At 41.9% G+C, this 12877-nt stretch overlaps 1 protein-coding gene across 1 annotated transcript in view; it reads left to right on the top strand.

Moving 5' to 3' along the window:
• LOC138505094 (uncharacterized) overlaps positions 1–12877 on the top strand; it is a 717078-nt gene that overhangs the window by 253026 nt on the left and 451175 nt on the right. The gene's annotated exons all lie outside the window — the stretch shown is intronic.

Here is a 12877-nt window from a genome sequence, read left to right as displayed (position 1 = left end):
GCTTGCTTCATGAGATCCTGCCTTTCCACTTTTCATCTGGTGCATGTTCTTGATGCTCCTTCTTATGCAGCTTGCATACACCAGAAACATGGGCGGCACTGGTAGTTCGACGGCCTATGGGAAGATACATGACCAATGCCTCCTGGGAATCTGAATGCTGCTGCAATGCAATGGGGCAATTGAAAATGAATGAAGTAAAATCAGTATATCATACAAACAGCTCACTGAACTATGCAAATCTGCCCTTAAAAGTAAAAGGGCTGCAGCAATGGCCAATGCACACTCAAATGCATCTGTACAACCACAAACAATACAGGTGGTTCTGGGTGGGGAGGATCTGAGTGCGCAGACCTGAATAGATGGAGCCAAGAACAGTGCATGTAATATTGCTTTGTAAAATATTGGCTGCTCGAGCCATTACTTGGAGTAGTCCAGGAGGTATGGGGCGTGAGATCAATTGCTCCTGGAGACACATTTAATTGCAAAGGAGATGAATTCATTGACTTAATTGAGATGGAGTGGCGAGGGTTGAGTTCCACTCCTGAAGTTCTTCTAATTTTCAGGATCTTTTCAAGATCTAATCAGTTGTATCCCTACAAAATGGAGGGCAGAAATGGGTAGGAAATGATCCAGTCCCTAAGTATTTGATCCTGCATCCTAATTCTGAAAAAAGTCACTTTCTCTAGTTAACATATTTCTACACACATACACTCCAAGGATATTCAATATAATATCATGGGACTTTCACAAATGCCCTTACTTGCTATTAGGTATGGACTTCAAACGAGCATCTGAAAACCCATTGCACAAAATCCTAGCTGGTCAGACACAAGACAACTTGAGGCAGAAAGAAACTACAGGGTCTTGTGAGGCAGCTAGGCCTTGTGCACACATGGAAACTGGCAGACCTGTCGGGAGGGAGTATGCTGTCCACTGCACTGCACCTGACAGCTCATCCCATATCAATTACCTTTGCCTATGTAGGAATTGAAAGGATGACATAACCAAAGTAGATATTGGCAACATACAACTATCCACCACACACTGGTGCCGACATAACTAAAGTGCATATTTTTAATGTACATTTTACCGACCATGCTCTGATCTAGGTCACAATTTAAGTGGATCTGAAAAAGTATAGACCAACTAGGCGTTGACTTAATATAGCTCTCTTCCTAAATTGCCATCTCGCAAACCAAATGAAAAAAATACCTCATATTTTCTTACATTACACAAAAGCAGCGCTGCATGCCTCTACTGTTGACCTAGTGGTGAAGGTCATCATTCAAATGACTTGGAAGTGCGACGAGTGTGATGGGCGTGTTCCAGACTCTTGAGCTGACCTGTGTGTCAGAGTCTTTTTTCAGTGCTCAATGTGTGGAGGGGGGCTTTGCCTTATTTCACTCTGGCTTGCAGCGGAGCTCAGCGGAGTGTGGCAAGTGTGTTGGTTGTGTTGCAGACTCTTGAGTCGACCTGTCAGAGTCATTTTTCAGTGCTCACTGTGTGAAGGAGTACCTTGCCTTATTTCAGCCCGTCTTGTAGCGCGGCGCAGCGTCATGCAGCAACTGTGTTGGTTGTGTTGCAGACTCTTGAGCCGAGCTGTGTGTCAGAGCCTTTTTTCAGTGTTGACTGTGTGTAGGAGGACCTTGCTTTATTTCAGCCCAGCTTGCAGCAGAGCGCAGCGGAGTGCGTCCAGTGTGTTGGTCATGTTGCAGACTCTTGAGCTGAACTGTGTATCAAAGCCTTTTTCAGTGCTCAATGTTTGGAGGATGACCTTTCCTTATTTCAGCCCAGCTTGCAGCGGATCAAAGCAGAGTGCAGCGCTTGTGTTGGCCCTGTTAGCTGTGCTCCTGCGATGTGTACCCTAGTGGTTCCCGATGCTCCGGTTGTATGATCTAAGGAGGAACATTTTGAAAATCGAATCTCTACCGTAATTCCTCTGGCTATAGTAAAAGCAGAAGTGGGCGGAAACACCGGAAGCACCAGAAGCACGGGAACTGGGCTGAGTCCTCCCTATTTCAATACTCATTCATACAAGTTTTAAGGTGCTTTGTGATATTGACTGCTAGGCGATAGAGAGCCGGAAAGCACTCAAAGAACTTGAACATACAGGAGCTTGCAGTGGCCGCAGTGTGTGACTTTCTATCTTCTTATTAGGGCTAATTGACTGTTTAAATTGGCCTGTTAACTTCAGGAATGCTGGAACACTTCTGTTCACATTATACTCCAGGGAGGCATCGAGTATCAGCAACAACTATGTCTACTTCTGGTGGTTTGGAGAAAGGATAAGGGGAAAGATAAGTGAGACAAAAAGGAAAGTTTACTCATTATGTATAATCTGCTCAATTTTTAGGGACGATTTGAGAGTACCAGAAGCAGAGGTCATTCAAGAAGGCATGGATGTACAAATCCTAGGCCTCTTGCCTCTAACACTGGAAAGCTCTACATATGCCCCCAGGTAGAAGAGCTAAGACTTAATGCTCAGAATAAACTCTTCAATGACTGCTTGTTTGATGGGCGATATCTTCAAACTAAATTTAGAATACACATTATCTACCTCCTCAATGAACAGGTCAATAACTGTTTTGCTCACGCCTACGCCCCCGACACTTTGCAAAATCAGTTATTGGACTCAGATAGGCAAATAAATACACATAACACATTGTCTATAATAAGTATATAAATGGCTCGTTATGGGCCATTTATTCAAGTACAATATTTATATATGTATATATGCATATATGTAAGAAAGAAAAACAGCCTAGAGTTAGATATACAAAACATAGAAAAGTGACATCACTGTTAAAGTAGTTGCAGAAGACACCTTCATATCAGCCACATCAACACTGCTTAGTCCCAGAGCAGGTAGGCAAAGAGATCACTCGTCTTAACGAGAATCTGAGGTGGAGCGTCCTCCCTCTCAGCGAGACTGCAGCACCCGGGGTCGGGATTCCAACTGAACTCTTCCAATATCTTCTCTTGTTTTATGGGGCTACTTACAATTCCTGCCCATCATGGATTACCACTGCTCCCGGTTGAAGAGCAGACGACAAGCATGAAGGGCCAAGAGTGGAATATTCCAGTTTGAAGCAGTAAAATCCCAGCTTCCCTGCTTGCTTTCGTTCCCAGTGTCCCTTATCACCGCACCTGCAGAGCGCTCCGACTTCCTTTCTAGCTTGCCCTACGGCGGACAATACCATAACTATTCTCTCCAATTAGTTCAACTGACAACAATATGTGACCTTGCCTCAACTGCAGAAATACATGTTTACATGCTGAGCCCAGGAAAACGTAGGCTTTAATGTTTTTTTTTCCATTGCTTTTATGGAAGTTAGTGTCCAAAATGGCCGCACATCGGTGCCATGTTTTTTAGCTCATTTTTCGCACATGTACTACAATAACTGAACTGGCATCTAACAAACGGAGATCACGGAGCCTGAGTGCTATATATAAACTCTCCTTTACCGTCATCTCTCCTCAACAAAAACAGGGAATAGAAATGAACATCTGTAACACACATCTGATAAGAGCAGAGGCTTGGGACAGCCCTGGCAGAAACAACAGCCCAAACAAAGGAGTGCCTGCCAATTCAGCGTAGCCCGGCCACACTGATAGTCTATAATTTCGTACCCCAAAATGGCAGTACCAAAGTAAGAGAGAAATTAAGCCCCCTTACCAAACACCCAAAGAATTTAGACTTGTCAGGGCTGTCTGACTCTACGCTGACTGCTTTAAGCGTTGTTCTTAATTCTATGGTGAATGTCTTTGAGTCCTTCAAAGGTGTAGTGCAAACACACTTTGGCATCCTGTTAGAATTAACAAAAGAAATAGGTGGCTATGAATCATCTTTGGTGTGTCTGAGTGGGGCAATAAACTCAGTAATTAATGAGCCTTTGGAAGAGCTTAAGACTATCAGCCGAGAACAAGTGTGTGAGATAAAGGAGCTGAAAGAGCATTTCAGAACTTTAAGGACCTCAGTGAACAAATTTGGGTGGAAATAAAAACTTTGCAAGATTAGGTTAAGAAAAAGATACAAGACGAAATATCCCCAGTGATTCAAACTGAGGGACGATATGTTGAGGTCTCCTTGGATGACACCCCGCTTCCTATGTCAGAACTTACTGAATTCATTAGATTGGCCCAAATAGCAGAGGATTCAGAAATACAGACTCTACCGTGAGGAAAGCCTGAGTCACTTTCAGACAATTCTAAGAGAGCAACTCTAGTAGAGGTATGCTCCACAGACAGTGAGCTAGTCGAAGGAATCCACAATGTACATGTGACTGAGACGCCGAAGCAGGAGATCAAAAGAAAAAGAAAGAAAAGTAAGAAAAAGAGTCCGATTGAAGACATTTTGAGCCTCAAGCGAAAACCACAGGTGATGGACTGCAAAGGAAAAAAGCAAAGAACTGCTAAGCAAAAAAAGTCTGGATAGAGGAACTTCTTTAATGCATTGGACAAAATTGCAGCAGAGAAGCAAATTAGCAAATCGAAAGGGAAAGCAGAAATAATTACATTTGGTCAACAAGTAGACATAAGTAAAGAGCTGGCCCTAAGTGAACAATCATGCTCAAATAAAAAAACTGGAATGGTTGATAAATCTGTATCTAAAATGAATGTTGGCTCTCAAACTATAGATAATGAAAATCCACTTGTCAAGCCATTATGTTTGGCACCATTCTTTTTTTTCGAGAAACCAAAACATCGAGGTGGCTAATAAGAGTATTGGAACTAATGAAAAGACTTCTGTTACCAGCAATGATGCTGTTAAGCAAGTTCAGGTGATTGAAGAAAGGTGTAAGGACCAGAGGAAGGAAGAATCACAAATGAACCTTGTTAATGAAAAAAATATCTCCCCTGGTAAAGGGAAAGCGAGCTTTGCAGGAGGAAATGATCAAGTAAAAGTGCCCAAAATATTTTCTTATCAAAACCATTTGCAGCACCAAGAATCTGTCTGAGACAGATGAATTTAAATGAAGAGGCCAGAGAATTAAATCGAAGTACAATTCTATCCTTTACTTGTAAGATGCCGGATCTACATCTATTTTCCACTGGGGACATTGATCGAATATTCTTTCCTTATGGTAAAGTGACATACATCGCTGAAGTGACTTTGAAATTAATTTGGGTCTTCATGCTCTGTTAATGTGTGCAAATGACTTCTTAAAATTGGGTTTCGAGGTATTGGAATATTTACTGACAGTAGAGATGAGAGAAAATAAAGTTAATAGAGAGAATAGTGGCTTTAATATTCATAGGGAGACGAATACCCGTGTAAAAACCAATGATGAAAGCAGAGAGAAGCATTATAATACTACTAGAGCAGCAGCAGAGAAGGGTAAAACAAAGAATGTGAGAAGTTACTTTAGTGGAGGATCACATTAAATGTATTAGCTGGAATGCGTGTGGCCCTTCCTCCTTTAGGGATGTTGTAACAAGTGAACTAATCTTCCATGACCACAATCTGATTTTTTTTCAGGAGACGTGGCTTATGGAAAAAAATAGCAATACATGGTTTTATAAAGTTAGAACAATTAGCCACATGTTCTAATGGAGGGAGGCCCTGAGGGGGCTTCCTAGCAGCAATTTGAAATACTACAGGATTCAGTGTGAAGTGTATTCGCTCTGATCTTCCAGGTATCCTCGCCATACGCTGTGTCCTCAAGAGGGGGGAATAATGAGACGGCTGGTCTTGATTAATGCATATTGGAACCCGGCAAAGATGCACTTGTAAGTTTGTTTTTGAGGATTTGTCAATCATACTCACGGATATCAGTATTAACTTTGCCAATGATTTACTGCTGCTTGCTGGAGATTTGAATGACCACTGTATACCTATATTGAATGTATTGAATAGAACATCTATAGGAAGATCCCATGGGGATATATGGAATAGTTTCTTTTAGGAGTGGAATCTCCAAATGATTAACGGGAATACAGTGGGGGATCTAGCGCCTGCTGCAACATGGAGGAATGGGAATGCAAGATCAATAATTGACTATTTGGTGGTCTCGCCTGAGCTTTTTCACTGTTGCAAGAGCCTTAGGGTAGACGATTAGAGCATGTGTCCATTGGTATTTGCGAGTGTCTTTTTTGTTGGGTACACTGAAACCAAAACATCTATATGCCTCCAATGTACGAATAAATGTTAAGGGGAATTGAGTGCCATATTTATAAAGAAAGGTTACTCATTGAATACAAAACAGAAGGAAGTTATTCAGGGTGAAAACATAGTTTACTGTCACCAGACAGTTATGTGGATTTCAAATGGAAGATAGAGCCCCCGAGGACTAGGTCCAATGTTAAACCGATTAAACATGCACACAAGTTTGATGAAGAGACACACTTGAAAGAGAAAGCACTTAACAGGGAGTTACATGCACTTAAGTATGAAGGAGGGTCCAAATGCCTGCTTTTTCAAAAAAAAGAAGGAACTCTGCAATGCATATCGCAACAGGTCGCGGCAGCCTAGGTTTCTGAAGTCTTTGCGAGACGGTTAACAGGTGCTGGAAGCGGTGATGCCGACCAATGCGAGAAATGTTTGGGCAACAGTAAATGACCAGACTTTCACTGAAGGGGCTCTACAGGCGAATACGGTCACAGAGGAAGATTGGTTAAATCACTATAGCAAAACATTTAAAGTACCTATGAAATGCCCGATGGCAACTGTTAAGGAGGCTAGATGGGAACTAAAATAATTAAAGGATTTATTAGGGGAGCCTACCATTTGAGAGCAGCAGGCCCTATTGGATAAATGTTAAATATTAAAGGTATTTGTACCGCGCACCGTCACCAACGGAATTGGTCCCCATGCGCTCTGGCGGATCTGTAAATGATGAAGTGGGATGGGTTAGTAAGGTGAAGAGGGAGTAGGATAGTGAGAGGGGTGGTGTTCTGTTGGCAGCTTCAGCTCGGTATACACCAGATACTGAGCTTAGGTGCGGGTATTGGATCGGTGTCAGTCCGCATGTGCTGTTGCTCCGGCTTATGTGTTGTTGCAGTGTTGTGAAGTGCGTGCAGCTTGTTGTGCGAGAGATGGTTGTGTGAGTTTTTTGAGTGAGATAAGTATGGAGAGTTTGAGCTTATATTGGTTAGTGGGTTACCTGACCTTTAGCATGCTAACATTCGCAGTTCTATCCAAGTCTGGACATGCTAGTAATCACGATTCCATCCAAGTGTGGACATGCTAGTATTCACAATTCTATCTAAGTGTGGACATGCTAATATTCACAATTCTATCTAAGTCTGGACATGCTAGTGTTCACAATTCTATCTAAGTCTGGACATGCTAATATTCAAAGTCCTATCTAGATGTGACGCAGGCTAATATTCACAACTCTATCCAGGTGTGGACTTAGATGCTGATATTCACAGATTCTATCCAAGTCTGGACATGCCAATATTCACAATTCTATCCAAGTGTGGACATTGTAATATTCACAATTCTATCTAGTTGTCGACATGCCAATATTCACAATTCTGTCTAAGTGTGGACATGCCAATATTTAAAATCCTATCCAGATGTGACGCAGGCCAACATTCGCAATTCTATCCAAGTCTAGGCATGCTAGTATTCACAATTCTATCCAAGTCTGGACATGCTAATATTCAAAATTCTATCTTAGTCTGGACATGCTAATATTCACAATTCTATCTAAGTGTGGACATGTTAATATTCACAATTCTCTAAGTGTGGACATGCTAATATTCACAATTCTATCGAAGTCTGGACATACTAATATTCACAATTCCATCTAAGTCTGGACATGCTAGTGTTCACAATTCTATCTAAGTCTGGACATGCTAATATTCAAAGTCCTATCTAGATGTGACGCAGGCTAATATTCACAACTCTATCCAGGTGTGGACTTAGATGCTGATATTCACAGATTCTATCCAAGTCTGGACATGCCAATATTCACAATTCTATCCAAGTGTGGACATTGTAAAATGCACAATTCTATCTAGTTGTCGACATGCCAATATTCACAATTCTGTCTAAGTGTGGACATGCCAATATTCAAAGTCCTATCCAGATGTGACGCAGGCCAACATTCGCAATTCTATCCAAGTCTAGGCATGCTAGTATTCACAATTCTATCCAAGTCTGGGCATGCTAATATTCAAAATTCTATCTAAGTCTGGACATGCTAATATTCACAATTCTATCTAAGTGTGGACATGCTAATATTCACAATTCTATCCAAGTCTAGGCATGCTAGTATTCACAATTCTATCCAAGTCTGGACATGCTAATATTCAAATTTTATCTAAGTCTGGACATGCTAATATTCACAATTCTATCTAAGTGTGGACATGTTAATATTCACAATTCTCTAAGTGTGGACATGCTAATATTCACAGTTCTGTCTAAGTGTGGACATGACAGTATTCAATGTCCTATCCAGATGCGACGCAGGCCAACATTCGCAATTCTATCCAAGTCTGGACATGCCAATATTCACAATTCTATCTAAGTGTGGACATGCCAATATTCACAATTCTGTCTAAGTGTGGACATGCCAATATTCAAAGTCCTATCCAGATGCGACGCAGGCCATGCGCAGGATAACAAATATGAATCTGAAGAATGATGTCACAAATTGGTCAAAGATTCTGTTTGAATTGTTTAAGAACATACTGAATATTCAACAATGTCCAGAAACCCAGAAGCGGCCAATTGTCATCCCCATTTACAAAAAGGGCGATAGGGCAGATCCTCTCAACTATCGCCCTATCGTCCTGTTAGAATCAGAGAGTAAAACATTTTCTGGTATTATCTTAAAAGAGTTAGAGGAATGGGTGGACTCTAAAGGGACATTGTCAAAGTCGCAAATTGGATTCCGTAAAGGTCAGTCGACAATGTAAAATGGGCTGGTATTGAGTGTAATCCCTGCTCAAAAAGAAGGGAGAAAATAATGTAGAGATCTCTAATTGATCTATCTAAAGCTTTTGATGTAGTCAATAGACACAGACTGCAGCAAAAGAAAAAAAATGGGGCATTCCAGGGGGACTGTTGGCCATAATAATAAATCTGCATGATGAAACTACCATGCAAGGGAGGCTAGATATACAAGGTAATCTCTCCTCTCTTATTCTCACAGATAAAGGTGTGAGGCAGGGATGCATGTTGGCTCCCTGCCTCTTTAATTTATATCTCGCAGACCTCGCAGAATTTCTTTCTTCACATGCTTTGTCTAATCCCAGTATTGGAACAAGCTAAATTAATAATTTGGCCTATGCAGATGATTTAGTCTTATTAGACTGTACTCCCATAGGCCTCCATTGCCTGATTACAGCCATCAAGAAATATGCCAATGAAAATTACTTAGTAGTAAATCCAACAAAGTAAAATATAGTGATTTTTGGCAATTCACGGAGGAATAAGTCTCAGTTCACTTGGAATTTGGGTAAGCAAACACTTCCAGTGTTAAAAAAGATTAAATACCTGGGATTTCAACTTAAAGGTGCCCCTTCATTAAAAGATCTGGTGATTGAAATGGAGGGTAAAATATCTCAATTTACAAGCCAGATGAAAAAACTGTTAAAAACATATTGCCAGTTCTTGCTGCTTCCGCTCATTAAATTTTATAATGGGAAAGTGATTCCCAGGATTCTCTTTGGTATGGAAATAAATAGCTATGCACGTAAATTGGATTGGGCTTTCATCGAGGGTAAGATATGGAAGAAAGTTGTAGTCCTTCCTTCGATTACCCGATTAAGGTACGAATTGGGCTTGCAATCCTTGTGTGCCCACCTGAATTGGAAAATTCTCTTTCATGGTGAGGGAAAAATTGATACCAGACAATCCCAATTTGACTTTCAACCAGTTCAGTCAGACAAAGGGCTAATCGGGAATCCAAAGCTGACATATTCATAAGAGTGATGCTCTGGAGTCATTCAGCCTACTGGGGTATGGATTAAGTTCAATAATAATGAAACTGGGCTCACCCACTTTCTATACCCATAGGAAGTGTTCCTTCTAGCAGAGGAACACTTCCTATGGGTATAGAAAGTGGCCTCTGAAAGCAAATGGTTTAGCTAATGTTTGTATTGCACTTTAAGAAGCCAGTGTTCAGGGCTCGAACCCCCTAGGCAATTAACAAACAATTATGCCCCAACAATATTCAACTCTTTTATAAGTGCATTGGTGAATGCATCTGGGAATTTGAATTGCAATTGACAGTGACATCCCGAAAAACAATTCGAATTTCCATACCGTAATGCATCAAGGTAATTCGTCCCTTCTCCCAAACGGGGGATCCACCCCCTTTGAGGCTAGGGCGGTGAGCCCGCTTTGCAAGACTCTCCATAGGGCTCTGGGCAAGTGCCATCTCACTGGTAGAGAACCCCCCTTTAGGTGATAAGGACCCCACTCCCGGGAGGAACTCCCTAAGTCATTCCCCTTGGTGGCATTCATGGGACTATCAGATGTGAAGAGCAGTATAAAAACAAGAAACTTGGCTGAAGAAGAAACTAAAACATACTGTTACAAACAAGAAAGAGCGTCTGTCTCTTAAATAGAGACCACCATTTAACCTAGACAAAGAGGCTGAAAGGAGAGCACACGTTGATGCAAAATGAAGCAGAGAGATGCTACGCAAACAGGGGAAGGCCCCTGGCAGTGAAACACCTGAGAGGGGCAGAGTGAAGGAGAACCGCAGACTCTGCGACTTTCGGGACTGCTCTGAAAGCGAGAGCAAGATGCTGGACACCCAGCGTCGATACAGAGAGAGAAACTAAGGAGACAGGAACTCCATGCGTGGTGGTGATCCGTCCGGTTATGCGCTGGCTTACCAGGTCACACAGAGAGGGAGGACAAAGAGCGGGACACCGGAGAAGACGGGAAGGTTAAGAATGCAAACAACCGAAGAGAACCCGCGCAAACCTAGATCGGGGTGAACGGGAGCACCGAAAGACCACCAGGGAATTCGTTATGAAACAGGAGAACATCGTGGAATTGATGAGCCAATGAAATTAAAGTTGAGGAAATTAAACTGTAATAATGTGAGAGAGTGAATCACCACAAAAGCAGGAAAAGAGACCATTGAGACTGGGCCTCAAATATGCTGGGAAGATGGGCAAGTACCACATATGTTAATAAGCAGAGATTGCAAAACAGAAACAGAATTCTATGACGGGAAGACAAGTGAAGCAAAAAAGAGAAAAGTTAGACAAACCAAGCCACCCAAAGAGAGGGGGAACCTTAAATATCAAAAAGTGCAAACACGAGGTTCCTCTTCCTGTTTGAGAATACACAGAGCTGTGTGAATATCAAAATGTAAATAAAAAATTGCAGTTTATTTAATAATATATATGTATATGTTTATAACTTGATGTTATTGATATTGTCTCATCCTATATCGATTCTGAAAATATATTGATGTATTTCTAAATTTCGATATATTGCCCAGCCCTGCCTACAACTCCCATCTGCCCTTCGCCGCATAGTCAAAGGCGAGGGATCATTGGAGCCACAAGCCCACACATCTAGAGTGTCACAGGCTGCTTACACCTGATGTACTTAATAAAAAATTCATTTGAAAAATCAATATTGGTATTCTCTTTACATCTTAGACATGGAACATTGTAGAAGAGTCCACGAGAGATACCCAAACGTGTGCCTTATTCCCCACTTTCAGAGGTATTTTGGTGGTATTTTGGTGGTAAGCTTGTTGGGGTATCTCTTGGTATATTGGTGAGCCCTAAATATGGAGTACTGCGTGATAATTGTTCTTATCCTGAGGTCACTAACGGTAAGCCAATACTGGACCTATTACACTCTAGATCATAATTTCATGTCCCTGCAGTATTTTATTTGCAATACCACATTATGCCCTTTTGGCGTTATCTCAGAATACATTTACCATGTAATGTGGGGGGGGCAGAGGTGGTCTGTCCTGTTTAGGAAGAGCTTTGTGCTGTGTTGTTATTTTTTCTTGGAGCATCTTGACTTTGTTGATAAGGGCATCCTGAATGCTGGAGCACCAGGCTTCGTCGTTGATGATTTCATCCGGGCTAGTGGCGGGAGTGGTGAGATCTCTGAAAATAGAGAAGATGTCCCTTGATTTTGAGTTAGCTTTGGAAATTCTTTGGTTGAAGGATTCTGATTTAGCTAGGAATATGGCTCTTTTATACGAGGATGAGATCTCTTTGAATTCGTATAGAGAGAGGATTGGTTAGGTGAGGATTTACTGGTGCGTAGTGTAGACAGTTCTTCCGTAAACCATAAGTCAGAGTGCATTGATTTTTTTCTTTTTTATCTTCTCGGGGAGCTATGGACTCAATGGCTTGGGTTAGAGCGTGGGTATAGGTGTTGGCCAGTGAGGTGGGGTCGTTGTTGAATGGAGGTTTAAGTTCAGGGATGTCGAGAAGAGGTGTGAGGTTGATTTTAGTTCGTTTTATCAAGCTTCTGACTTTAGCGGGTGGGGCATATGAGAGCAACTTGCGAGTAGGAATGGTGGGAATAGAGAATTGGATATAGTGGTGGTCAGTCCATGGGAGGGCTGAGATGTTAGTAATGGATGAAGAGCATTTGTGGTCTGCGATCCAGTCAATGGATCGGCGTTTGCAATGGGTAGGTGCTGTGATTTTATGTTCTAACCCAATGTGCGTGAGTTCTTTGGCTAGGGAGGCGGCTGCTTTGTCCTTGGGGTCACGCAGGCCTAGGTTGAGGTCACCGAGCAGGATAGTTTTGGTCGAGCTTTTTAAGTTGTTCTCTATGATTTGGAGGAGGTGCCTTTGATAGTCTGGTTGTGAGTCTGGTGGCCTGTAGGTGATTAGGATGTTTATGGTACAATTGGGGGAAAGTGACAGTTTGGCAGGGAGGAGATCAGCACTGTTTTCCCACTGTTGGTTGCAGATTCTAATGGAGAGG

Source organism: Ambystoma mexicanum, chromosome 11, assembly GCF_040938575.1.
Source record: "Ambystoma mexicanum isolate Mex_15411 chromosome 11, UKY_AmexF1_1, whole genome shotgun sequence".
NCBI lineage: Eukaryota > Metazoa > Chordata > Amphibia > Caudata > Ambystomatidae > Ambystoma > Ambystoma mexicanum.
The sequence above is the reverse complement of the archived record's forward strand: the minus strand, read 5'-3'. Positions and strand labels throughout refer to the sequence as shown.